Source organism: Pleurodeles waltl, chromosome 2_2 (genome assembly GCF_031143425.1).
Source record: "Pleurodeles waltl isolate 20211129_DDA chromosome 2_2, aPleWal1.hap1.20221129, whole genome shotgun sequence".
Classification (NCBI taxonomy): Eukaryota; Metazoa; Chordata; class Amphibia; order Caudata; family Salamandridae; genus Pleurodeles; species Pleurodeles waltl.
This window is the reverse complement of record NC_090439.1, coordinates 258,563,523-258,590,491: the sequence shown is the minus strand read 5'-3', so window position 1 is coordinate 258,590,491 and position 26,969 is coordinate 258,563,523. Positions and strand designations below refer to the sequence as shown.

The 26,969-nt window shown below is 42.0% G+C and overlaps 1 protein-coding gene across 1 annotated transcript in view; it reads right to left on the bottom strand.

The window, feature by feature from the left end:
• Positions 1–26,969, bottom strand: part of ADCY2 (adenylate cyclase 2) — a 4,811,883-nt gene that overhangs the window by 30,827 nt on the left and 4,754,087 nt on the right. The gene's annotated exons all lie outside the window — the stretch shown is intronic.

The following is a 26,969-nucleotide window of genomic DNA, read 5'->3' as shown; positions in this document are numbered from 1 at the left end:
CCACCACTCAGCTTAAGTTAAAAAGAAGATAAAACATGTATCAAGTGAATTGAACTGTAAGGTTCCTGTTACAAGTGTCTTCCCTTGGTTTTCCCTTGGTGCTAAGCACTTTTTTACATTTAGGGAAGTTTACGGTTAAGCTTTCATAATTGTATTCCATAAAATGTATCCAAACCACATTGCATCCTTTTTCCCATGGGTAAAAGTACCCAAGGTTTGTGATTTCTCATGGATGGGGACTGAGAAAATAGCAAAGCATTGTTTGTGTTTGCAAAAAAAATTAATGGTCCTCATACCCTGGAAATATTCTCCCACGCTGAGTGCTTCATTTTTAGGTCGACCGTAAGCGTGCACCCTCAAGTATACTTTAGTATACATCTCTGTGGGCTTAAATCCAACCAGCTGGTTCTCATTTGCTTGTTTCAGTGTCCTTTAGAAATCCTTGCTTGAGGTCAGTCCTGCCTCTTTGTCCCTCCTTTTTCACATATGTTTCAGGAGCAGGGACTAAGTTCAATTTCATTCCGCTTTGTTGTGCTTTTCTGTTCATGGAAGGACTATTTTATTATTTTTTCACACTGGTGTTCGTTGTTTGACTAGCTCTCACTCATGTCTGTTTCTGAACTCCTCCCTTCCTACCAGCCTGTGCTAGTTTCTACTCCTCCCCTCTCCCTGCTCATTCATGTCCATCTGCGGGCGATTGTTGCTGGCTACCTCGTTAGCAGCATTTATATTACGGCTTTTAATACCCCCTACCCCCTGGGTTTAGCTTGCCCGGCTTCATCTTTCTCTCCAATTGGCCTTTCATGATACATAAGTGTCCAGTTCCAATAAACAACCTTTCCTTGGTTTGCGCATGCTTAGCAGCTTGCAGAGCAGTTCATATAGGTGTTCGTGTGTGGAGATCTCATGTCTGTTTCTTAACCCCTACCTCCCAACAAGCCCCTGCTGGTCTCTACTCCTCACCCTTCCCTGCTCACTCATGTCAATTTGCGGGCATTTGTTGCTAGGTGCCTTGTTAGCAGCATTCATATTGCAGCTTTTAAAACCCCCTGGCTTTAGCTTGCCTGGCTTCATCTCGCTCTCCAATTGGGCGTTCATGATATCTAAGTCTGCATTTCCAATAAAAGAACTGAAACAGCATTTTACACAAGCGTTTGTTTATACTTGATCTCAGGTCTATTTCTTAACCCCTTCCTCCCAACCAGCCTGTGCCAGTTTATACTCCTCCCCACCCTGCTCAATCATGTCTGTCTCTGTACGAATGTTGCTGGCTGCCTTATTGGCTGCATTCATATCAGTTCCTCAGTGCGCATGAGCAGTGTGCTGAGTTGGCCCATTGTTGCGCCCCTTGTTGCACTTTGCGTGCCAGCATGCGTTCAGTTACTTTTCACCTGCCCTAGGGTCTCCGGCAGCTTTTCTTCATTGCCTACATTGTGATTTTTGCAATCGTTGCCAGCAGCATTTCTGTAGCATCACTAGTGTGGTAAGGTGCTGAACCCCTGTAGTAAAAGGGGACGGTAGGATGGTGTTACAGCCTGTTTCTGTTGAACTCAACAACATTGATCTGCCTATGCCATCTGACACCTCAGGATCCACAAAACTGGAGACCTTGTGAGACTAGAATGAGATCACGGCTGATCCAGGGGCACTCGAGGCTGGATTTATGCAAAACTGAAGGCATAAATAACAGAGCAGCATGTGTAGGTGCAAGGGGGGCCGGTGTAGCAGTAGGACATCACAGGAGCTCTGAGAGGTTGCAATGGCGAGGTTGATTGAGAAAGTGGGTTCTACGCGCTGAATATGTTTTCAAACTACTTGTGCTCCTCTCCAGACCCCTAGACATTAATACACAAGCCTTGTACGTATGGCAGATCTGTTCGAGGCCCAGCATTTGCCATTGTAACACCCAGCGGTTGCATGTAAATATATTTTCAGGAGCAACCTTTTGTTTATAGGGAACTGGAGCATATTGTTCTGTAACTTTTATTATGTTTGCTGGAATGTAACACTGTTTTCTTTGTTTGATGTTGCAGTTCTATTTTTAATGCACACACACACACTGCATTATTAGTAGAAAATGTATGTTTTTGCAAAAGCTTCCTGATGCGTTCTTTGGAAATTTATTTGGTAATTTTTCTAAAGCGCACAAGCTTCCCAAAGAGTTTGAAAAAATATTTTTTCTATTGCTAATGTAGAGAATGTGCATATTTATCTTTCGCAATCATGTGTGCTCTTTCGAAAAATAACCAAATGAGTTTCCAAAGTGCTACACACGCTTCCCACAGCGTTTGAAAAAAGATTTGTTTTATGGTGATAATGTAGAGTGTAAAGTAAGTGTGTGTTTAAAATGTCATTTTATTTACACAAGCTAACAAAGTTGAGTTTGTGGGATCTAGATGGTTGCCAGCAGGTCTTCTAGGGTTGTATTTGCAGTATGTACCGTTATCTGAAGAGCTGGGTCGTCTGTTGGGTTATTTCAACCAAGCCTCATCACGGGGCCATCTGTTTTTCTTACGAGCCTCTTGTTTACATTCTCAAGGCCCAGCTGTTTCACACTCTGGGTCACAGGATAAGACCTGAAATTAGCAGGTCTTCCGTGATGCACCATAAGAACTTGTTTTGGCTTTTCGACTAAAATGTGCCAATTTAGTGGCATTTTTTCTTTATAAACACACACAGTATTTTTGTTTGTTTAGATTGTCTCTTTTTCTGATGAGTGTTGTCACTGTTGAATTATGTTGTGTGTTGGTGCACCTGTCTCAGTGTTGTCATCAATCAGTAATTTCTAAAGTATGTAAAGTATCACCCGTAGGGTCTCAAGGCACTGTTTGGGGCCTTGCTGCTCAATCGAAGAGCTAGGTCTTGAGGTCCTTCCTGAACTGCTTCAATGATGTGGTCCGTCTGAGTTTGAGAGGTAGCGTGTTCCATGTCCAGGCTGCGTGAATCTTTCTTTCTATCAGTGATGATGATGCAGATTTGGTGTGTGTGACGCTGTGTATCTTGTGTAGCTCTTTGTACATGTTTCCGTGGCACTGGTTTTGTTGAGTGGCTCTTTATGTGTACCAATGAGGTTGTGGGAGTATTTGTATGTCTGTTATCATTTGTGTGTTATGTAGCTTAGCATGGCAACATTGTTGTGTGTTAGTGTGCCAATGTAGCTGAGTAATGCTGTGTGTGCGTTGTGCCACTGACAATTTAATTGTGTTTTGGCGCGCCTGTGTCAGTGTCATTTGTGACTCTTTCTTTGTACCAGTGAGGATGTGTGTGCTGCTTGTGTGACGCTGTGCATTGTATAGCTCTTTGTGCATAGTCAGTGACACTGTTTTTAGGTTGAGTGCACAAGCTCTTTAACCTGTTGTAAGTATTGTGGACTTTTCACCACATTCACTTCACACCCATTACTTTCATTTGTTTGTGGGCTTGCCTTTCAAAAATCACTTGATGTCTTGGTAAATGCTTTACATTTCTCCTCCCTTGGAGGGGTTTGATTACCGCCTTGCCGACTGACCCTGTTACATGGATTATTGCATGATTGCTGATATTCTCCAGCGTGGGTAACCTACTTTCTTCTTTTGTCTGTGCTCCATGGCTGCCATAGTGCTCACATTGCTCAGAGTATGGACACGATTGGCAGTATTGGAGCACTGCTCACATTGATTACACTGTTACCTAATTAGAGTCATTTCATTTTTGCTTTTGGCTTTTATTTCTGCAATCTGTAGGTTACCGGATTACCTTTCTGGAAAATGCATGGTAAATATTTATGTATTTATTTTTTATTAGTGCTAGCACATCCAGGCACATCAGAAAGCATTTTCTTTCCAGGTCCTGATATGTGTTGAAAGCACCGTTGCCCGTCATGCCCAGGCAAGCTGTAGACAGGTGTCACTGTTCTTTGCAGCAGGCATATTGACTCTCTGTGCTACCTTATGATGACATTTTTACATTAGATGTACTTTAACTTCACAAATGGGAACAAAACAGCTATTTAAGTGAGCTGAAGGGGACAGGAGTAGCTGGACATAGAATATATAGGCCCAATATAGCTTTACAATTATGTTACCTCAGTATTTAGTGCTTTTACATTTATATACAGCAACTGTGTTTCTTGCATAGCATAGTTCCTTTCTCCTTCCTGGCGGCCAAGACCTGGAACTCCCTCCCCACCAGCCTCAGGACCACCCAGGACCACTCCGCTTTCCGGAGACTCCTAAAGACTTGGCTGTTCGAGCAGCGATAACCCCCCCTTTCCCCCCTAGCGCCTTGAGACCCGCACGGGTGAGTAGCGCGCTTTACAAATGCTAATGATTTGATTTGATTTGATTTGACTACATGCTTCCACTAGACAAAAGTATGTTCTCTTTCCAGAAAGAACATTGATCGCCAGAGTTATGTTTACATTTTTACATTATGTGCACTTTGTGATTTGCCTAGTACATGCTCTTTGCAGCAGACATATTAACCCTCTGCACTACCTTATGATGAGTCCAAGCTTCCACTAGACAAAAGTATGTTCTCTGTCCAGAAAGAACATTTATCGCCAGAGTTATTTTGACATTTTTACATTAGATGTACTTTAACTTCACAAATGGGAACAAAACAGCTATTTAAGTGAGCTGAAGGGGACAGGAGTAGCTGGACATAGAATATATAGGCCCAATATAGCTTTACAATTATGTTACCTCAGTATTTAGTGCTTTTACATTTATATACAGCAACTGTGTTTCTTGCATAGCACTTTAAAGCTATTTTCTGCTTTGAAGATGTTTTTTTTTTTGGGTCTCTAGGTATAACAAGTTATTTGTTTAGCACAATATTAAAACTTTATTGAGCTCCTTAATAAATACCTTTGAAATTTGTGCACTGCTGATGCTTCCAAACCCTGTGTAGGCAGCTAACCCCAGCTCATGAGCCATAGATGCAGTCAGCGATGAAAACAGTCAGGTAAGGTGTTGAAATCCTGATTTTGTCATGTTTTTACTATGATACACTACTACTCAAGAGGGCCTTCCAACCATAATATTGGAAAGCTGCAAGCCAGCCCTTGGAGTAGTATTCGTGGAGTTGTCCAGCTCCGTAGTTCAAAATGTGATTCGCTCATTTAGTTTATGTTTCTGCTTTGCATTTTGGGACTTGTAGTTGTGTTTTCATAACATCATACAGGCTCGAAACCAGCCATCGGTGTAGTCTTCATAGAGTTGTCCAACTCCCTAGTTCGATGCATGATTTGCTCATTTAGTTTGTTTCTGCTTCGCATTCTGAGACTTATTTTTATAACATGATACAAGCTGCAAATACAGAGCAGAGACCTGACTAGATGAACTACACGCCTTTGAGTTGGTGAAACGTGAACTGTGTGTATGTGTAATTATAAAACTAAACCTCAAGGAGAGCTTACAGTTGATTATGCTGTACAATGATCAATATTTTATAACTAATATTTTGGTTGAAGATTAACTGAGGATCATTAATATCATGTGAGATGGCTCACCTCAAGCACATGAACAATCATGGAAATTTTGTTCGGCTCACCAGATTGCAGTGAAGGGACAGAGATCCAATAAACATGCATTCTTAGAGTACAAATATTTAATCATTGTCCCACAGGCAATGTCACCTGTACCAATTGCCAAGCAAATATGTTTTGCACCTGAGAGTAGTTTGTGTTTTAAGGGCCTTGTTTAAAAAATATTCCAGTAGGCCTACTAACCCTTTAGTTATATCTGTATCAGTATCAACATTTCGTTATTGTGGTTCAAAGCCATAAAAGCACATCATAAACAATAAACACATTACATATAAATTTAAAACACATTATATAAAACTAATCCACATTTATAGGAACTGGACATATGCACTGATGAAAAAAAATGAAAAACAATATATAAAAGCCACCAACAAGTCTCAAGGCACTAGTCAGAAATAACCAATTACACATACCTTTTACGAATACACCATGCCATAAATAAAAACTTAGACACTGAATAAACAATTGGTTGACAAGGATTTGTTTTTAATATTCTAAGAGCCTTGAGATGCTACCTAGCGCCCAAGAACCTTCATATTGGAAGCCACCACTTTCTCCTCAGGTGGGCATAGGTTTTACAAAAGAAAAAAACATGAGACAGACTCCTACCCTGTTGCGCAGGCAGGAAAACTTATGGTCAAGGGCGCACCGCTGTTGGAACCTCTGGGCCACGCTGCTGTCTGGGGTGGGACTACGTCCCCCAGGCGGCCCTTCTTCCAGCCACTGCCTCTTGTACCTCGCACTACTTAAAGCACCACCGGTCCCGCAGCGCGGGACGTGCCGCTGCAGGAAACCTCTCTGGGCCACGCTGCTGCCTTGGGTGGGACTACGTCCCCCAGGCTGCCCTGCTTCCAGCCACTGCCTCCTGTGCCTCGCGCTACTTAAAGCGCCACCGGTCCCTGCAGCGTGGCACGCGCCCGGGCCAAGATAGGCCCGTCTTCGCCCATCATCGGCTGGGCTAGGCGTCTCCATTCAGCTGCTGAGAAGTAAGTTCATGCTCCAGAAATTGGCTTTAAAGAATTTGATCCACCCTATTCACCGGACGTTAATTAGGAAATGGGGAAACGTAACGCTGTGGATGTTCCTGCACATATCAGTGGTTCAAAAAAACACCCAAATAATAAAACCAGCTTTTTGGGCAACAACGAAAGTAACACACTAGAGGATATTGATATTCTAATTGAAGAAGTGGAGGCCATTTTGAGAAGTAATTCAAACTTATCACCTACAAATTGTGCTAACCCTGCCAAAAAAATCCGATATGTTTAAGAAAAGGCCGCAGTTGCCCAGATTCTCTGTGGAGCCTGAACAAAATGTAGCGTCACAATCCACAAGATTTGAATTATCCCCTGTGCCGACTATTACCCAGTGCAGTGGAATCTGGTCAGATGTGTGGGTGCAGGTGCTCTAGGCCAAGTATGGGTGGGACCTTGCCTGTCTCAGGGGGAACGTCCATTGACACTGCTGTGTCTGAACCTTGGTTACAAACAGGCAATCAACATTTACGGTCTGCCAGTATTCTCCCTCCTATTAATTCATCTGTTTCTTATATTGAAGGAACACAGGGCCCTTTTGAGGCCGGCAGGCGTGAATGCAGTCTTGATGACAAAGGTAAGAACCATGCCGGGTCTGACAGCCCAGCCGAAGTCCACCTTGTTGAGCATACAAGGGGCCTCTGGGAGGCGGCTTGTACCCCGGTGCCAGCTGGAGAAGCCATTTCTACAATATACCAAATTAGGCCACTAGATTGTGCCTTACAATGGGTTGAAACAAGATGGCCAACATCTAAGAAACAGTCCCAAGGTATGAGGAGAATAGGGGGCACCATCATAGTTGAGGTATCAAAGTTGCCACCAGGGTCTCTGGAAACACAGGATTCTCTGATAAACAAGGTCATCTATTGGTTGAGAGTTCAGCGCCTGCCTTCCTGTTATTCAAGCAGATATATTAGAGGTGGGTAGACATAGCCAGCCAAGATCAAATCACGATTTTATTTCTATTGTCTTGTGGATAAGTTGTTAGTGGATAACCTCATTGATTTCAAACTGCGTACCTGTTACCTCAGGAATCCTAGGGGGGTTGGTATTAGACTTTAATTCTCCCCGCCCGCCATTAATCCACCCACAATATGCAGGGTGGCCCACCTACGTAAACAAGCAGGATATATGCATATTCCAGGAGACTTGGGCCAAGGGCCTAGTCTTCCTGGATGGTTTTTTATCCTATTATGTGGTGGTCCAACCTGCAGATGGGGGCACTGGTCAGGCCAAGGGGGGTCTATTGACATTGATAAATAAGAAACTACAGTGTGATCACTCAGCACTAAAAATAGATTCCCCTGCTATATTAGGTGTCCAGCTTGAATTTAATCAAGGTTTTAAGGTAATAGTAATCAATGTATATGCTAGGTCAGTGTCACAGGGGATAGATTCAGAGACTTTGGCCCAGCTAATTTAAATCACAAATACTTTGCATTTTTCTACTTACTTAGTGGTTGCAGGGGATATGAATTGTACATTTGAACCCTCTCCTATAAGCAGTGATTTAATGGCGGAAGAGGATGAACATTGGGGAATCCCACAGTTGACGAGCGAACAACTGTGTATTTGCTCTTGGGCCACCCTTCAGTTGACATCACTGTGTTTTAAGCGAGGGCTCAGGGCTTGTAATTGTCATATGCGCTCTGATCCAAGCATCACTCCCATCTTTAAGTGTGGCCAGTCTTCTAGTGTTATTGACTATTTTCTAGTGGATGTTAGGATGTGGCAGATGTTGGAAGACATGAGGGTTGACTTTCGCCACAACAGTGATCATAACCCTTTGATCCTTACCTTACACAGTGGTGAATTTAGGACGTCTCAGAACACCCACTATACTATGGTCCCAGAGCCACTTGTGGCTAATAACTATAAACATGTTAGCTGGCCAAATGTGATGTCTAATCCGTATTTGCTCAAGGAGATTTGTAAATTGTTTGTTGATGCCATGGCTAAATACGAAGAGCATGAGGTCAGAAATATTCCAATTCTCAGCATCCATGAGATGCTGGTACATGAACTACAGAATATTTTCTATAGGAGGATTACCACCAAGCAAACTGCTGTCGCATACAAAACAAGCGAGTGGTTTAATAAGGATTGCTCTAAGGCTAAATTAGCATTAAAGTCAGCTATTGTGTCTCGTTCACAGGGGGAGATTGGAACAGCCAGACTAGCCTATAATAGGGCTATAGGACCGGCAAAGAAAATTTGGGAAGACTCAATCTGACAGAATCTGCTTGATGCAACTAGACGTAATGACAATGTGACCTTTTGTAAGTTACTTTCTAATAAACATAACGAGGGTAGGAGTGCTATTCATACTCACATTCAACCAGAGAGTTGGGTGGACCACTTTCCTAACCTCTATGCCCCCACCTTGCAATATTTCAACCCACAACTCCTCCCCCAAGCAGCTGGTTAAAACACATTTACTGCCAGATGACCCAGGAATGGACGCCCATAACTACGACAACCACATTGTTTTTACTCCGTGGGAAAATATTGCTGCAATCGATTCTCTAAAACCATCTGAAGCCCCAGGTCTAGATAAGATACCGGAGGATTTATATAAGTCTGAGGTAGTAATCTGTCCCTGTTATATCAATATGATATCTAATGCAATAGCAGCCGGGGGCCCAATGCCCAGTACTTGGAAAGGGGCCCAATAATACCCATTTATAAGAAGAGTGAAGTGAGTTCCCCTGCTAACTATAGACCCATCAGCCTTATCGATAATCTCCCAAAGATTTTTGCTAAATAGCTTTTGGATAGGCTGTTGGATTGGGCTGATGCCAATCATGTGATGTCCCCACTTCAGGTGGGCTTCCGCTCCAAAACTAGTACAGTGGGTCAAGTTTTCAGGTTGGCGCTCCTTTATTGAAAATATGTAACCCTTGCCAAACAAAATCTATATGTTGTTTTTGTGGATCTTCAGTCTGCTTTTTATTTGGTCCCTAGAGAGAAATCGTGGGGTGTTTTACATAAAATAGGTACTCCAGAGAACGTAATCCATCTTTTACAGTGGCTACATGAGGGCACACATGCTCAGGTGAGATGGGGTAACCAGGGAGAATCAATAGACCATATCGCCATCCAGCGGGGGGTTTGCCAAGGTAGCGTCCTGGCACCAACACTATTTACTTCATACATAAATGAAGTGGTTCAAGCTGTGTCTCTTTGCCAGAACGATGCTCCCTCCCTAAATGCTAAAAAAATCTGTATTCTACTCTTTGCGGATGACTCCCTCCTCATCTCTAGGATTCCAGTGGGGCTCCAGACCCTCGTTAATAAGGTTGCAGCATTTTGTGTGTGGGTTGGAACTGAATGTCAGCAAAAACAAACTGGTGGTGCTTAGTCCAGGGCCAGCCACGAGATGCACTATCAACATAGTTGGAGTTCCTTTGGACAAAGTCAGCTCAATAGATTATTTGGGCATGAGGATTTCCAATAAATTACATTGGGAAGATCAGATCAGTAAAAGTGTGTCTCTCCTCCAACATAGACCAGGTGCCATTTTGTGCTTACACAAAAGTACTGCCATGAAAGAGGTCTCTCCGGTTATTAAGATCAATTTGGCAAAACCACAAAATGCTGCTACATATGGCGCTGAGGTGTGGGGATTTTGCAAAACCCTCAAACTGTGAGTGAAAATTGCTTTCCCAGAGCACTACTTGTGTGTCCAGGCAGTGCCCCTCTGATTCCATTCTTTCTGGATCTTGGTTTTAATCATATCTCAGATACTTTAGCCTCAATACCGTTACTTTTTTGGGTAAGGATGTGGACCACCCCAAAGCTCACAATTTACAGGGACTCAGTTCTTGATTTTTAAAAAAGAGCTAATGCAGTCTCTATCCCATGGTTTAGGCATATGTCAAACTGGTTGTGCATTTTGGGTCTCGGGAGCTATTGGGAGAATCCACAGGATCTAGGGAAGGCCCAGAAACAATCTTTGAAATTAGTCTATTGGTCTCATATTACGAATAACTATCTCCTTGGCACATCCCATGGGTGGTTGACCAATCAATTTCTTGATTTCAAATGGTACCCCCTGTACAGTTCTTTTTTAGATCTCTTCCCGATTCCTTAGGAAAGAGCATGTATGCCCATTTTCGCTAAAAAATGCCCTTTAGTAGTACTTGGAAAGAGCATGTATGCCTGTGTTTGCCGCTAATGTCTTTTACTAGTAGTTGGAGGGCACCGTCAGTATGCAACCTATGCCCAGGCTGTAACGATGCCCCTGAATCGGTTGAATACTTTTTGCTTTTTTGCACAGCTGATGCTTCTCCATGACTCAAGTGGATCCGTCCAATTTGCCAGAATCTGGGCATCAGACAATATGTTATTGCCCTCAGGATTTTAAAGAGTGACACCTCCACTGTTCTGGTCCATGCAGTTAGCAAGTTCCTTGTGTCTGCATGGCATATACGCATTCGCCTTTTAAAACAGTAGTAATATGTAAATATGTATGTTGTAGGGCAAGGACTTAGAGACAATTAATTTTTACTTTCAGTACTGTATGACGATTTTAACAGTTTCTATTTATCTTTTAATCTAACTTTGTAATTATATGGAGTACTGTGGTTATTTGCTGTGATGGTTTTATGACCAAATAAAGCTTGTGTTTATTATTATTTTATGTTCAGGGACTTTTTAGCACCTCTCCATTTACTTGTCAGCAAATGCAGGGGCAACGAACCGTGCCTGAATTATACAAATCATTTGCATGCCACCAAGAGCTGTATCTCATCTAAGAAAGATTGAAAACCGTAAAGGTCTTTAAACAAAAAATCTTTGAGTCATTAAACCTACAGACCCACTCCTTAGAATCATTGACAATTTGGAATGCTTATATATTACTGGAAGATCTTTCTGTGACACTGTCTGGCAGGCCACCTCAGGATCCTCCCATAAATTGGGCTTACACAACTTGCTCATTGTATCCCTGATGTAACGCAACCAAGGCAGTTTTCCAGCCCCAGGAAGACCGATAATTTCTTCCAGACCCTCCTATATAATGCTAATTCCGGAGTAGTCCATAATCTCCTCCAAAAAAGGAGAGGTCTAAGGCCCAATTCAACACTAATCGGTCTTATTCTCATATCAAACCTTAAGAGGACTAGAGGTGTACTTGATGGGAGATTTAATAGCTGTCTAAAAAAAAGGCAGTCTCAAGTTTTGTATCCTCGTCCCTACTTCGTGTCCCCAGAGCTCCACCCCATACATTAACGCCCCCAGGGCTTGTAACTTGTATATTTCAATCATGGGGCCGATTTGCTTGAAAAATAAACCATTTCAGACCCTTGCCACCTTTGAGGCTCTGGGCCATCCTAAGCTTTTGCCTGCCTATGTGTAAAGATCAGTCCTTACACTTCCCTAATAATACCCCAAAATATTCAAAGGCCTTCACCCTCTCCAACAATGCCCCATTTAATTTTGGGCGTTGGTGAGTAGTTGGCGCTGGGTTAACAACCATTCATTTGGTTTTACTCACATTGATTTCTAATCCCCTAGCCCTACAAAAGCCATTGAAAACAATCTAGGGTGTTTTGGAGGCCCATCGCTGTCCTGAACAGAAGAAGGGTGTCATCCGCAAACATCAGTGTGGATACCTTGGCAGTAGCTAGTCTCGGGGCATCATTACTGATGTTATTGAGTGAATTAATAAGACCATTAATATATAGCAGAAACAATGTGGGGGCCAGAACACAGCCTTGTCTCACACCCTTTCTTACAGGAAAAGGATCTGAAAAGCTACTTTGCCATATCGTACGTGTGCCAATTTCCCCTTGTGCAATCTCTGGATGATATTAGAGAGATAGTGGGGAACCCCCATATCAGCCAAAACCTGCCACAGAGTGTCTTTGGGAACAAGTTCAAAAGCAGTCTACAAGTAAGCAAATTTTAAATAAAGGTTTGCACCCTCCAGAATAACTGTTTTCCATAACAAAAGTTGGAGGAGGAATACCTGGCCTATAAAAAAGGCATACTGCCTTAAACCAGCCTTGAGAAACTAAGGAAGCTATTGACTTACATCCAGCCCTGCAGTCTCCCTTAGATCACACACACAAATAATTTTTGCATCGGTCAGACAGATTAATTGGTCTGTAATTTACAGGAAGCAGGGAGAACCTTTCTTGTAAACTGGAATTATTTCAGCACCAACCCAAGACACGGCAAGGGACATCCCCTTCATGATGACATTAAAAAGTGGGCTCGGAGAGCTGGTGAAGCACAACATAGGTCTCCTGGAATTCTATCTAATCCGGGTGCCTTTCTGGGGGCTACTCGATTAATGGCCCTAGCCACCTCATCAACAGTAATCATGGGATACTCTACAGTATCTAGAGAACTAGGCACAGCACAAGGGAAAGGACCGACTAAATACTCATTCCCTACCATATAAGGAACTGAAATGGCTAGTCCATTATGCGGCTGAGATGTTATACTCTATCACTCACTGAAGTCCAACGCAATAACCGCCAAAATAGCCTAAAATACTTATGCTTTAATACGCCATGCATATACTCCCACTTTTGTGTTTCCCATTCTTTCTTAGCAGAATTTAGGCACTTTTTATAGGTACTTCTGGCAGATTGGACCCACCCAACATTCTTAGCTCTAATAGTCTTTATAAGTTTAGTTTTAGATGAGCGGCACTGCTTGTAATGCCACCCAGTGATGATTTTCCTTGAAATCCCCTGGACTGCCTCACTTTGGAATAGACTTTTGAGTCCCCCCACCAGGTCTTGGTGCGTAGCTGTGATTCCAGACCATCGATCAGATTTCTCTGCCAGATCAAAATTCTTCCCTACATTTTCTAGTGCCAGGCCTACAACTTTTAGAGTTGCTGTACTTTTAGTTATATGCAGGACCACTGGAAATATGCGGCAAAAAGGGCAAATATATGCAGTAGGGTTGACCAATTAATGTGGCAAAAACAGTTCAGTTATGCATTTACAATGCCAATAGTTCCAACTCAAATAAATGCGAGACCTATTGCAGAAAAATGCTTGTTTATTTTTTCTGTTCAGGACTGCTAAACTTTTGCTAGTGGTCTAAATAGGAAAAAGTATGTTGGGCTGTTCTCTCCAAAGAGGGGTAGAGGGTTCTTAGTTACTTAGGTCAGTGATCCAAACGTTCATACTATATTCAGTCACTTTTAATTTTACGAATGCCAAGCCAATGCATGGGGAGACATCCAATTACAAGAAGCAAATGGCCTCCATGGGAGAAGCACTTGCTTTTCTGCTCATAAAAGAATTCTCACCACAGGAAACCCAGCCTTATCCTGCCTCTGACTGTTTGCCAGAATGTGGTGTCTGTATGTGGAGTTTCATATAGAACAACCCTTTGTTCTAGAGTCTTGCTGGACATCATTTATATTGAGGTATCCTTTTACGATGGCTGTATTTTGTCATCAACAACTTTTATTGGTATTTTAAAATATTTTTTAATGGGTCTACCTAATTATTTGAAAACATCTCGAATGCTTTAATCTTTTTTCTCTTCTTTGTGTCGATGTAACATTTACTTCAAATACCTGTGGTATCTTTGCTTTGTGTTGTCTGTGACTAGACTTTTGTTTTGCATTTGAAAACTTCCAGACTTCCAGTTGCTTGCAGTGAATGTAGAGTCCTAACCCAATTGGTAACTGCAGATATTCGTGAGCAGGGTTTAAGCAAAGCAACTGTTTCGAGTTTTAGTGTTATTGTGCTGCATTTCTTAGTCCATAATTTTAAAATAGTACAGAATGCGCCATAGGTCTACAAAGGCTTCCAGTGCAGGCACACCAGCTTGCTCAAAGCTACTACGTGGCTCTGTGTATAACTCTTTAAGATGTTTAATTTGTATGCTATCTAATGAATGTCCTGTCATTAAAGCTAATACCTTTACAACATTTATGTTTGGCCATTTACTTGGAATGTTAAAAAATTATGGACAATAGTGATCCTCTTTCAAACCCCCTTTGCTTGTAAAAAGCACTTTTCTTCTAAAATCATGAGTTATTTTGCACCCCTATGGAGGCTACCCAAACTCACCCACTCATTAAATAATACTTATCACCCCCCAGGTGGCTCCTGATAATTTTATAATTTTATTCACATAAGCCAAAAAGTCAACATTTTTCTAAAAAAATAAAAATGCAATTTTAAACCAAAATTGTGATTTTAAATAGAAAACGTTTACATTCTTGCTACTGCTAGAACACATTAATTCATGCCCCCAGGGGATGCACTCACCGCCCCTGCAGTATAATAGCAATGATGATTCTTCTTTTGCCTGCAGATTTTTATCCAATGCCAGATTCTTGATTTCACTTTGAAATCAGACCCTTAATGTGACAGATAAGTAATCATTGAAGGTTTAAAAAATGTTTTTCAGTTTAACTTATGTGGCCAATTTCAAAAATATTTTTGGAACATGTTTTTATAAGTAGGCATTGACATAAGATGTCTATGACAAATGGTATTCTGTCACTTTAGTTTCTACTGTTGGTGTTCCAAATATGTGCTTTCTCATTTATCTGCAATGATCTGTGAAGCTGTTTCAGCGTGGTATTAAGGGATAGCTACACATGTGGAATAGTCTAGAAGCCTCCCATAGATGTTTGTTGAAAGTGTCCGCATTGCTGCAAATACGCTTAATTTTATGTCAAGACTAGAGGCTTCAATTATGCTTTGTAATCTTTCTTTAATACTATAGCAGCAGTCAAGAACTACAAATCCCAAAAGGCTGAGCAACAGGCTGGCTAATGGGACAAAAGAACGTAACAATAGTACCAATAAGGTAATCAAACTGACTATAGAGTACACACTTGACTGCAAGCAGCCCTCTTTTCTTGCTGCTCGCAGTCAAGATGAGTACTCTTATTTCCTTGTGAATTCATTAGTTGTTAAGGTTATATTGTATTTTAACTTGTGTATGTTTGTCAACTTACATGCTAACGATACTTTAATCTTGGAACGTTTTCCTTTCGTTCCACCTCACTTGCGCTGTGTGTTTAATTTGCATCCTTGACACGTCTCGCGCCTATTCCTCCTTTCAGCGGGACTCGTGCTGCCATTTCCCTTTGTTAACGGCTCGTGTGTCTGCAGTGGTTTCAACCGCTGCAATGCCTTACTGCTTCATTGTCCAATTCCATAAGCCACGCTCTTCTTCTGTGCTTCATTGCCCACATTGCTGGTCCCTCTTCCCCTTCTTTCACATCTCCGCTTCTTCAGAAGGGGAGCAGTCTCTGACCCCGCCTCTCTTCTTTTACACTAGCACTTCAGTGGTTCCAGTACAAGCCTCAGTGGAGTGTTTTCCCTTCATTTTACCCGCTTCTTAATGATGGCGCACAATCAAATAGTGAGGTTTCCTCACACCAGACTGAGGAGTCAGTTCCTGCCAGGACTACGTCCAAGGAGGGAAATACGTCTAAAGGTTCTTTTTTTTTTTTACCAATTTGCATTCTAAATGCAAATCTAAAACAAAACATGTTGATGAAGCACCAAAAAGAATAATAATTTCAAAATTCTTCGACACAGATTATGATATGGATGATTTAGACAAATCTGATATAGCTGGTGACAATGGCCCTGTCTCTTCCCCTCCTTCTCAGAAAAGCAAATTAATCAACCCTGATCCTTTTCTTCCCGACATCATTATGGACTCTGAAGGGATTCCTATGTTTGACCCTTCTCTAATTCACCACCCTAATTCTACGGCGTGGTTACCAGCCACCCATGTTGTGGATTATAGTTCTTCTCGCCTTCACCTCCCATTAGAAAAACAAACACAAGCAAAACTAAAATCTGAGTGCCCTAGAGCTTCTTTGCCTTCCAACATCACTGTTACTCCTTCTGTTGACCAATCCCTAATTACTTTTTCTCCAAATCTGGAAAGGATCAGAAAAAAGGGGTCGGCAAAACCTGGTCAACCTGTCAGGATAAATTATTGAATGTGGTTGGCCCGCTCGCACGTATTTTTGATTTGGCAGAATCAGCTAGATTGTCAATCCTTCAGACTCTCTATGGGTTCAAATGACTTTTTGTTTATTGGGCAATGCCAACTTGGCTATTATCCATGAAAGAGGGAAAGGTTTAGTATTAAAACTAGACTTGAAACTCACCAATCTAGCCACTCTTGAAACTTGTATAGAAGCAGACGGTCAACACTTTGGCAACTCATTCATCAAAGACCTTAGTTGCTATGCCACAATGTTTTCTTCCATTGATAAGGCTCAACAATCCTTAAAAAGGGTCTTCAATCAACAGGTTTTTCAACGGGCCGGTAGAGGCAGGATCGAGAGGCTCCTTCAACACAACCTACATTGTCCAGGAGTACAAAACCCAGTTCTACCCTCAGAGGTTCAGGGGCAATCATGGCCGTGAAAAATTGAATTCCAATATTTCCCAAGGTAAGCCTTTCTTCTGGCCTTCCCATAGGGGCTGTCTTCCATTTTTTCTATCAAAATGGCAAACTAATTCCATTCCCCTCCACTTCAAATGCCTCCCCCTCTAAAGTTTTCATCGGAAATGACCAATATCACATCCTTAGACAGTCTGTCTCTATTACAAAAGAATGCAATTCAACTCTCTCTTCCGGATCCCACTGGTTTCTTGAGTGCCCTCTTTCTTGTACAAAAGAAAAACAAAAAGATGAGACCAGTGATGAATCTCACACTGTTCAATCACATGGTGGTATATTGGCTTTTCAAAATTGAAACTGTAATAGATCTCAGAGATATTTTGCCACAATACGATTGGATGGTGAGACTAAATCTAAAAGATGCTTATCTCACAATACCCATTCATCCATCTCACAAGAAATTTCTTCAGTTCCAGTGGTAGAGAAAAATCAGTTTTCCTCCTTTTCTTTCGGGTTTTCTTTGGCTCCCTGGTGTTTCACAAGGATAACAAAGCCATTAGTCACCCATCTCAGATCTCTAGGCATAAGACTCATAATATAGCTAGACAATATTCACCTAATGAATCAAAATGTTCAAATGCTCTACTCCCATATTCAGCTCACATGCTCACTTCTTTCAGATCTGGCTCCCTGGTGTTTCACAAAGATAATAAAGCCATTAGTCACCCATCTCAGATCTCTAGGCATAAGACTCATAATATAGCTAGACAATATTCACCTAATGAGTCAAAATGTTCAAATGCTCTACTCCCATATTCAGCTCACATGCTCACTTCTTTCAGATCTGGGTTTTGTAATAAACTCAGAAAAATCAATAATGATTCCCACTCAGCAAATAGAGTTCCTAGGTGTCTTAGTAGATTCCTCTATGGCTACCCTTCGCCTTCCCACTTCAAAGGTAAGTTTAATTAAAAAAAAGAACTCCTTCACAACCTCTGCAAAGATCAAATCTCCCTCAGATCATAGGCTGCAAGAATCATAGGTCTTCTTTCTTCCTCCGTTCAAGCCATCTTTCCGGGCCCCCTTCATTATCAGGCTCTAGAACGTTTTAAAATTCTCCATCTACGCAAAGGTTTAGCCTGTTCTGACCTCATAGAATTAGACAGAGAGTCCCGTCTTGAGCTTCAGTGGTGGATTGACCATTTAGACGACTGGAACGGCAGGACTATCTTTGCCTCAGCACCTGATATTGCATTAGATTCAGGTGCAAGCTGGACGGGCTGGGGTACCCGTTGTGGACCAATATTGACTGGCAGCACATGGTCCATAGAGGAGTCCAAACTGCATATCAATTGTTTAGAAATGCTTGCAGGCTCCTTTGAAATCAAAAGCCTTGCAAAAAACAAAGCACAATATTCTATTCTTCTCCGCCTGGACAATGTCTCTGCTGTCCGCTACATCAATCACTGCTGGGGTACCAAATCAAAACCTTTGGCAGAGTTAGCATAGAGCCTATTGGAATTCTGTCCCGCCTACAAGATTTCTCTCCAAGCAGAGTATCTTCCACGTATTCAAAACTCCATCGCAGACTGGCACTCGCACCATCTCAAAGACTCCAGCGATTGGAAACTCCATCTTTTGATATTTCAAATGTTGTTGGAGAAATGCTGCCCCTTCAACACAGATCTCTTTGTGTCCTGCTAAATTCCAAGTTACCCTATATCTTCAGTTGGCAGCCATATCCCTTAGTCCTAGCAACAGATGCTTTTCTACAAGATTGGCCCTTGGCAACCAATTGTGCTTTTCCTCCTTTTGTCACGATCAACAGAGTGTTAGCCCAAGTCAGACATAAAAAAGCTACCTTGGTCATAGTGGTCCCCTTCTGGCAATCTCAAGTCTTGTTTACCCCTCTCCTCGAGCTAACAATGGACTTCGCAGGCCTTCTTCCATCACTTCCTTATCTTCTAGTAGATCCATCAGGATCGCCCCACAACCTTGTAATCAGTGCTTAATTTGTAAATAGAAATGTGCCCTTGCCCAAAGCCCTCCTCTTGAACACGCAGCTACTGCATTTAAATGTGCAGCACGGAATACTGAGGCAGCGTAATCCTGAAGCCACCTAGGGCCTCTTCAATCCATTTGAAGCCACTCCCTGCCCCTTCAGCTGACTCTGGCAGCTTTCTGCTTTCTACCTTAGTGACGCTTTTTCCTTTTTCTCTTCTTCCGTCTTTCCCAAATGTGCCTTTTGCTCGCAGCAAATGCTTGAGGCAGAAGAATAAGCCCCGCCCCTCAAAAATAAGTGCCGGTGCTCAGCACGAGAAACAACAAGCACAAATTAAGCACTGCTTGTAATCAACAATTCCCTAACACTTTCAGCTTGGAAAGTATCAGGTCTTCCCAACAAGGCATTTTCATTTTGTCAGAAGCTTCAGAATTTATTAACAATGCTTGGGCCCCAGGAACAACCAAGGCTTATAAATCAACATGGGCTTTATGGTCAAGCTGGTGTGTGTGAAAATATATCAATCCCTTTTCAACGGATATGATCTATATCATTAATTTCCTAGCAGTAGAAGCTTGCTCAGGTAAGTCCTACAGAACCATCAATTTATACAGATCAGCGATCTCTATGAATCATCATTGTATCAATGGCAAACCTGTGGGAGAATACCTGTTAATCTGTTGTCTGTTAAAGGGAGTAAAACGTTCCAAACCTCCTTCTCCAAAGTATACAAGACTATGGGATGTAACTGTGGTATTGAATTTATCTATTTCTTGGCCAGATAATGCAGATCTCTTCTTGAAAATGCTTTCAGCAAAATTGACTATGTTATGTCTTATTTCTATTAAACGATTGTCAGATGTCAAATCATTAGTTGTGTCTTTACGTTGTATACTCATATAGGGGTATTATTTTATGGTAACAAATGTACTAAAACCAATTTATATAATGTATTTTATCCTTACTTTATAAAATAAACCCAAACTTTGTGTTGGATTGAGTTTAAAAAGAATATGAGAAAAGTATGATCAACCTCAGAATGTTCTCTCTCCACCAACTCCTGATTTTTTTTGTAAACCTCACAAACCAGTTTCCTCCACTACTCTGACTCATTGGTTTAGATGGGTTATGTCTTTGGCAGGTATCGACATTTCCATGTTTGGGGCTCACTCTTCCAGGGGTTCTATGGCTTCTAAAGCCTTTTGGACAGGTAGCAGGCTTGAGGACATTCTGAGTTCGTCCGACTGGTCCAACAAAAAAGTTTTTCGAACATTTTATTGTAAAACCTGTTCAAACTGCAGCTTCAATTGTGGTTGATACGCATTAAACTAGCATAATAGGAGCCTCCGGTCTTGACATAGAATGTAGATTTTCCCAATAATTTATGAAAGAAAGTCTTAATTCTATTAAAGACACAGAGGCGAGTATTATCCAACAGCAATCACTGTTAACATGTATTGTTCTATTCCCTCCCTAACTGCAAATCCAGCAATGCCACCAGGATCATCATAAGAAAATCAGTTTTCCTTTGCAATGATTCTTCTCCTCATTTCTTCAGGATTCCATGATCTTCTATCTCGAAGATCATCAGGATTTCTCTACGGATTTCTTGGTTATGAACTATTGCCAAGAACTTTTATCAATTATTATAGCAATTGCTAATATCTGTTCAGTTTTTCCTTTGTTTGATGATTCATCTTAGCCTTCTCGCACAAGAAAAGACGGCTGCTTGCAGTCAAGTATGTACTCCATAGTCAATTAGATTACCTTATTGGTACTTACTATTATTACATTCTTTTGTCCCATTGGCCATCCTGTTGTAGAGCCTTTTGGGATTTGTAGTTATTGACTGCTGCTATATTATTGAAGCAATATAAGAAGGCATAATGCTCTCCTCTGTGTCTTAAAAAAAATTAAGACTTTCCTACATAAATTACTATGAAAATCTACATTCTTACTGCTTGGCTATGGATGTTGCTAAGTGTAATGTGGCAAGGTTGACCTGAAGTAAATTTTAAATACAGATGAGCACATGTTGGTGACGCCATAGTTATCGTTATATCGCACACTCTACTGGAAATATACCTATGATTTCCCTTAAAGATTGACTTAACTGCATCCATTTGATTCTGAAGAGTTTCCTGACAAAATGCATTGGGGAGATTATTGAATCTGTCCCTTTTCCTTGCCTGACGGGATATAGCAATTCATTGGTGATAGTCTCAGGGACCTCTGCATAGTAGGTTGAAAAAAACTGCTTAGACATGAGCAATAGCTGAAGGGGTTGCTTTGAGATGGGAAGAAAGCCATGGTATAAGGTAAAAACCAATAGCAGACTTCTGAGCAAAATATTAACAGCATTAATGAATGATGAGGAACACCCTGTCTCTGAATGAAATTGACAAACTTGAAAAATCTGTTCCCCCCTAGGATACACGTTTGCAGCTAGCTCAGTGCCAAATATCTGCCTTATACCTTAATGTCCTCTGCTGGGCAGTTTAACAAGTGAGTGCAGTTGGAAAGAAATGTGGTGACTTACAAAACACATAAGTGTGTGGTGTTATACTGCAACAACGAGACTTGTGTAGCACTGATTTTGTTACTGTTGATAGCTAAATTAAGAGTATTCTAAAAACAGGAACTATGTGAACATATACCTTTAATTCCAAGAGCCATTGTTGAATAAGTGTGCTTTGGCTGCAAATTATGACTGTACCATACCTACTTTCCATTAAAATCTAATAAAAAAATAAGAAATCAATGTCGCGTATGGGGCTACAATAATTGAAAAAGAGAAATCTGTATAATCTAATAGCCCATTGGATATTTGATATCAATTTTGATGTAGTGAACATTGTGTGTTTAAAAAGGCAGTATGAAAGATTGTAATGGTGGCAATTAATTACAGACAGTGCAGTGAAAAAGTGACTGTGTTCAGTTATATAAAATATTGACAGGGCACACACAAGTGTTCATATATGCAAAGCATACTTCCTTGAAAAATTTCCAACCCATTTATGTGCTGAAAGAGGTCAGTCCATACATTGTTGATTTTTCAACCTAAATATTCTAAAATTGTATGAGGTCATCATTCTGACTAAAATAAAGTTGCAGCATTCGCGGTCAATACTAAAGATTAAGCTTTTACAACACTGAGGGGCATATTTGTGAAAAGTGGTGCTGCACATAGTGCAGCACCACTTTTCTAGAGCCCCTTAGCACCACCCTAATGCCACCATGTGTGCAGTGTATTTAATATACAGTGCACAATGGCAGTAGTTAGGGAATTAGTGTGATACCTTTTTAAGCTAGTTTGGCGCTTTGCATGATTAGCGTAAATAATGTTGAGGCTAATCCTGCAAAGCACCCAGAGGCCCATTGTAACCAATGGGAGCCTCCTTTTAACCCCTGCTCAGAGCAGCAATAAAAGTGCTGAAAGAATTTTGTGCCATTGTTTTCAGCCCCTCTATTGGGGGAACCCCGCTTTGCATTCATTATGCCTGGCGCAGGTATAATGTAGTGCAAAGGGTTAAAAAGTGGCACAATGCATGCACTGTGCAACTTTGTAAATATGTCGCAATGTTTTTAGCCTTCTAACGCAACATTAGCGTGAAAAAATGACACTAATATGGTATTGGAATGGTGCTAGGGGCTCTTAAATATGCCCCTTTGTATTAGATCGTAGTTTTCACTTGTGTGTGAAGCAACGCACAAAAAACTTCAACTGGCAAGGCTGTGGTACGGCTGTGGAAGTTGTCCATGGCAGCTTGGTAGGGGTACTATCAACATGAGAGGGACTGGGAGGTTAATGGTCCAGTGTACTTTCTCCCTGTGCATGAACCTATAATAGAAATGAGTATACTGTTCCAGAAAAAAGTTTTTGGGTCAACGAGGACGAAAAGTAGACTGAAAGAAGGTATTGTAGGAGTGCCCTCAAGCATCACAATAGGATGCTAGGCATCATCATCGGGCTGACTCCTCTGTAAGACTGTAAGTGACCTTCCAGCATTTACTGTCTTTGTTTTTTATGGAGAAGTTACAATTTACGGTCCTGATGAAGCGCCATTGGATCAATTTCTGACCGTGTGGGCGCGAAACATGTCGACCTAGTGTTAGGAGTGAACACTTTTTCCTCCTTTCCTCTTTTTTTAGGAGTATAGGAAACATTATTTCCCTTGATACTCCAGCATTTATTTCTAATCTTGGCCTGACCCTTTCTTTAAACATTAAATTGAGACATTAGGTGTTCAGAGCCAGTTTTACATACCCCTCACTCTCCTTTTCTCCTCTGTCAGCACGTTCTGCAGAATTAATTTGATCTGCGATATAACTTTTCGGTTGAAGTGCCACCACCCCTTGTGTGGTGGCCCATCAGACGTTGCAGTGCCGGTCTGACGAGGAGTCAGCCTGATGATGATGCCTAGCATCCTATTGTGAAGCTTGGTAGGGGTGTTTGCTTCATTAAAGGGGAAAAATGGGTTATGGGGCTGTCCTATATTGTGCAGTTTATTATGAGGGATAATACTAGTCATAGCTTTGGATTAGTTGTGTCAGGTCAAGTTTTATGCGGATCTCTGATTATGGGACAGCATTACAGGAGGGCATCAAAAAGCAGTCTTTTCTGTTTTGAGTCCCATATGAATTGTGGGATTAAGACACCACCTGGTAGCCATAAAGCCAACCAGTTTTAAGCTAAAAGTGCAGAGTATGGGTTGTGGTCTCCCGCCACACCAATCCACACTGTGAATTGCAGTGCATAGTGGCCTCTTTGGATACTGTGGGCCTCAGACAAGGCATTTCACTTTGAGCTCAGTGTGCCCCACTGAGTATTTTCAACTTCCATTCCAGAGACTAAAGCCCAGATTTATCAAAGGATTGGATGGCCCTTGCATCATGCAGTGTGATGAAAGGGCAATGCAACCCTTAAGGCAAATTTACCAAGCCACGCAAGAACACCTTGCATGGCCCTACGGAGCTTGATAAATCTGGAGAAATGCAAGGTAGCTCAAGTGGCTGCCTGGAATTAGTTTGTGCTGGGAAGGCATTACAAGGTTGGAGACTGGGTGTTCCCACATGCAAATTCCCAGATTTACCAAGACAAGTAATCACGGAAATGCATCAAAATTGGTTGCCTTCCTGCTAGAGGCACAATGAAGAGAAACATTTTTATTTCTCCTTCTTGTTTGCTCTCTGTAAATGTGCTGCATTCTGCATCATGCTTTGAAAGAGGAAATGGCTTTTGGAGATTATTTTTGTGCAGAAAGATTCCCTTCCTGCACAAAAATACTCCTGCCTGCAACAGAGGCACCCTAGAATCACGGCACAAGGGTGCCTGCATTGGCTCAAGATTACCCATAGCAGTGAGAGAGCAGGAAAGCGTCATATCTTGATAAATATGGAGCATTCCTACCCTCTCCATTTGACACAGCACTGAAAGTTGTCTTGCTGCACTGTGCTGCGTCACATATTGATAGATCTGCGCCTTAATCAGAACGTAAAACTTTCCAACAAACCCAACCTGGCCCCTGTATCCAACGAGCACTCCAGCCCTGGAGGTGCTAACTTTTGACTTTGACCTGGCCCAGCATGACCAAATAGCTGTCACTTTGTGCTTTCTGGCTCTAGAATCACCTAAAACTGGTTTGCTATATCTCTGGTTCCCTATATCTGATCTTTGTCATTTTTGTGCCTATTTCTTCATTAAAATGTTCTCTTTATTTATGAATTCAAGTGGGATTTTTATTGTGTTGTGTTTCTACTTTTTCATTCTTTTGGTACTGATAAACAGGTGCGGCCCGTCCTTTAGGGCGGAGGGGCCATGCTCCCCCACCTGTTGCCCCTCATGAAGAGAGTCTGTCAGGCTGAACAAAGGTCAGCCTGACAGACACTCTTCATGTTCAGGTCAGGCAGCCAGGAGCAGACATGCATGATTTGCGCAGACTCCTGGCTGCTTGAGCTGAACTTTTCTGGGCTGAGGAGGTCACAACTCCTATGGGCGTGACCTCCTCGGCTCAGCAAAGATGCCTCGAGGAAATTGACTTCGACCTGGGCGCTTCAGGTTTAAGCCCTGAAGCGCCCAAGGCGAGTGTCAATCAGTAACACTTCGTCACAGAATGTGGAGGGGTCAGCAGACTCACTGACCCCATCCCACTCTGTGATGAGGCTGGGACCTAGGGTCAGCCAATGAGGGAAGGCAGCAGTCCCAACCCTCCTGGGACCTCCGAGGCTGAAGGTAAGTGTGTGTGTGTGATCTTTTAAAATGAATGTTTGGTGCGTGCGTGCATGTTTGAATGTTATGAGTGTTGTTAATAGATATGCGTGCGTGCGTGTGTGTGGGTGAAGAATGAGTGTGTGTGTGCTTCCCGCCCGCCCCCCTCCCTCCTAAAGCTGCCGGCCCCCACTGCTGATAAATGCTTTACACATATCTCCTGTGTTAGGCCTACTTGCTCTGTGTTACAGCTACCAATGGATGAGCTCAGGTTTAAATTATTGAGACCTAACTTGACCAAGTCAAAATTAGTACCATTATTACTTGAAGAGGACTACCATTCACTTAAACTAAATCCACTTTCCATAGGATAACAGGGAAGATTTTGAAGCCCGTAGTGCCTCCTTATGCCACATTAGTGTCATTCTTTTTACGCTAATGTGGCCTAACGATGCCAAAATCACCACACCAAATTTACAAAGTGGCGCAATGCATGCATTGCGCCACTTTGTAACCCTTTGTGGTACACTATGCCTGTGCCAGGCATGATGTATGCAAGGGGGGGCAATCCCCCGCTAGATTCCACTGCAAAATTTTCAACATCTATTTTTAATGCCCAGGGGTTACTTTGTAAGTATGGGGGACCAAATTTGGCCTCGTTGGGCCACATTAGCGTCATAGAAATGATTCTACTGTGGAACAAGGATGTGCTAGAGCCTCTTAAATCTGGGCCAATGTATTCCTGCCTTGTCACAAAGTGCAGCGCACCTTGCTGTGCTGCATGACTTGGCGCTAAATATGGCCCATAGTGTATGAATTATAGTTTAAGCATCCTACCATAACTAATTACTTTTTGTATTATTTTGTTTTTGATGAGAAAGTTGCAACTGGTAAGATTTTTTTTTTCTTATTGTAAACAATGATTTATCGGTATTCCCATTGCATAATTTTCACTGAATGGAACCAATTTAGGCCCATGTTTAAAAATAAATGACAAAGCACAACGTTGCGCCAAAATTGACAGTACCGCGCTCTGTCGTTTTCACAACACAAGGATGCACCATCTTTAATTAATTTATACAATGCTGTGTTGTCCCCTGTGCTGGCACTAAACTGAGCTGCCTAGCGCCAACACATCCATCCTTGCACCATCGTGCAAGGATGTTTGCGTTGAGGGGTTTGATTGCTTATGTGTGGGAAGGTGTCCCTTCCTGCACATGAACAATCACTAATGGAGATTTGGCACTTTTGCAGAATGCAGCACACACCAAAGTGCGAAAGTCTAATTTTGAAATTATTGTTTATGTTCAGGAAGGGACACCTTCCCGCACATAAACAATCATGTCTGGCATTTTGCTCTTTCTATGTGCTGCAGAATGCAGCACACATAGAAAAAGCAAAAAATGAAAAGGGATAAAAGTATTCCTCCTCGTTGCGCCTTGCTAACGCATTCCCTGGGGTGGTGTTAGATTTTGGCGCTGCCTCAGATTTACAAAAACTCGTAAATCTGAGACAGCATCAAAATGCAATGGATGTTGCTTTGGCACGGCCACAGCAACACCCATTGCATGCCCCTTCTACGCAAAGGGCCGCGTGTGAAGGGGCTGTATTTATAAGGTGGCGTTAAGCCACAAAAAGTGGCTTAATGCCACCTGGTAAATATGTCAGAGAGCATAGCGCCAGTGGAGTGTCACTGAAAGTGACACTCCACTGGCGCTAGGGGCTCTTAAATATGCCCTTTTTTCTTCACTTCTACAAGTGATTTCCATTGCACCTTCTGCTCCATCTATTGTGCTCACGATCGGGCAGATTTTTCCCTGCGCCCCTTAGCGCCCCCCCCTA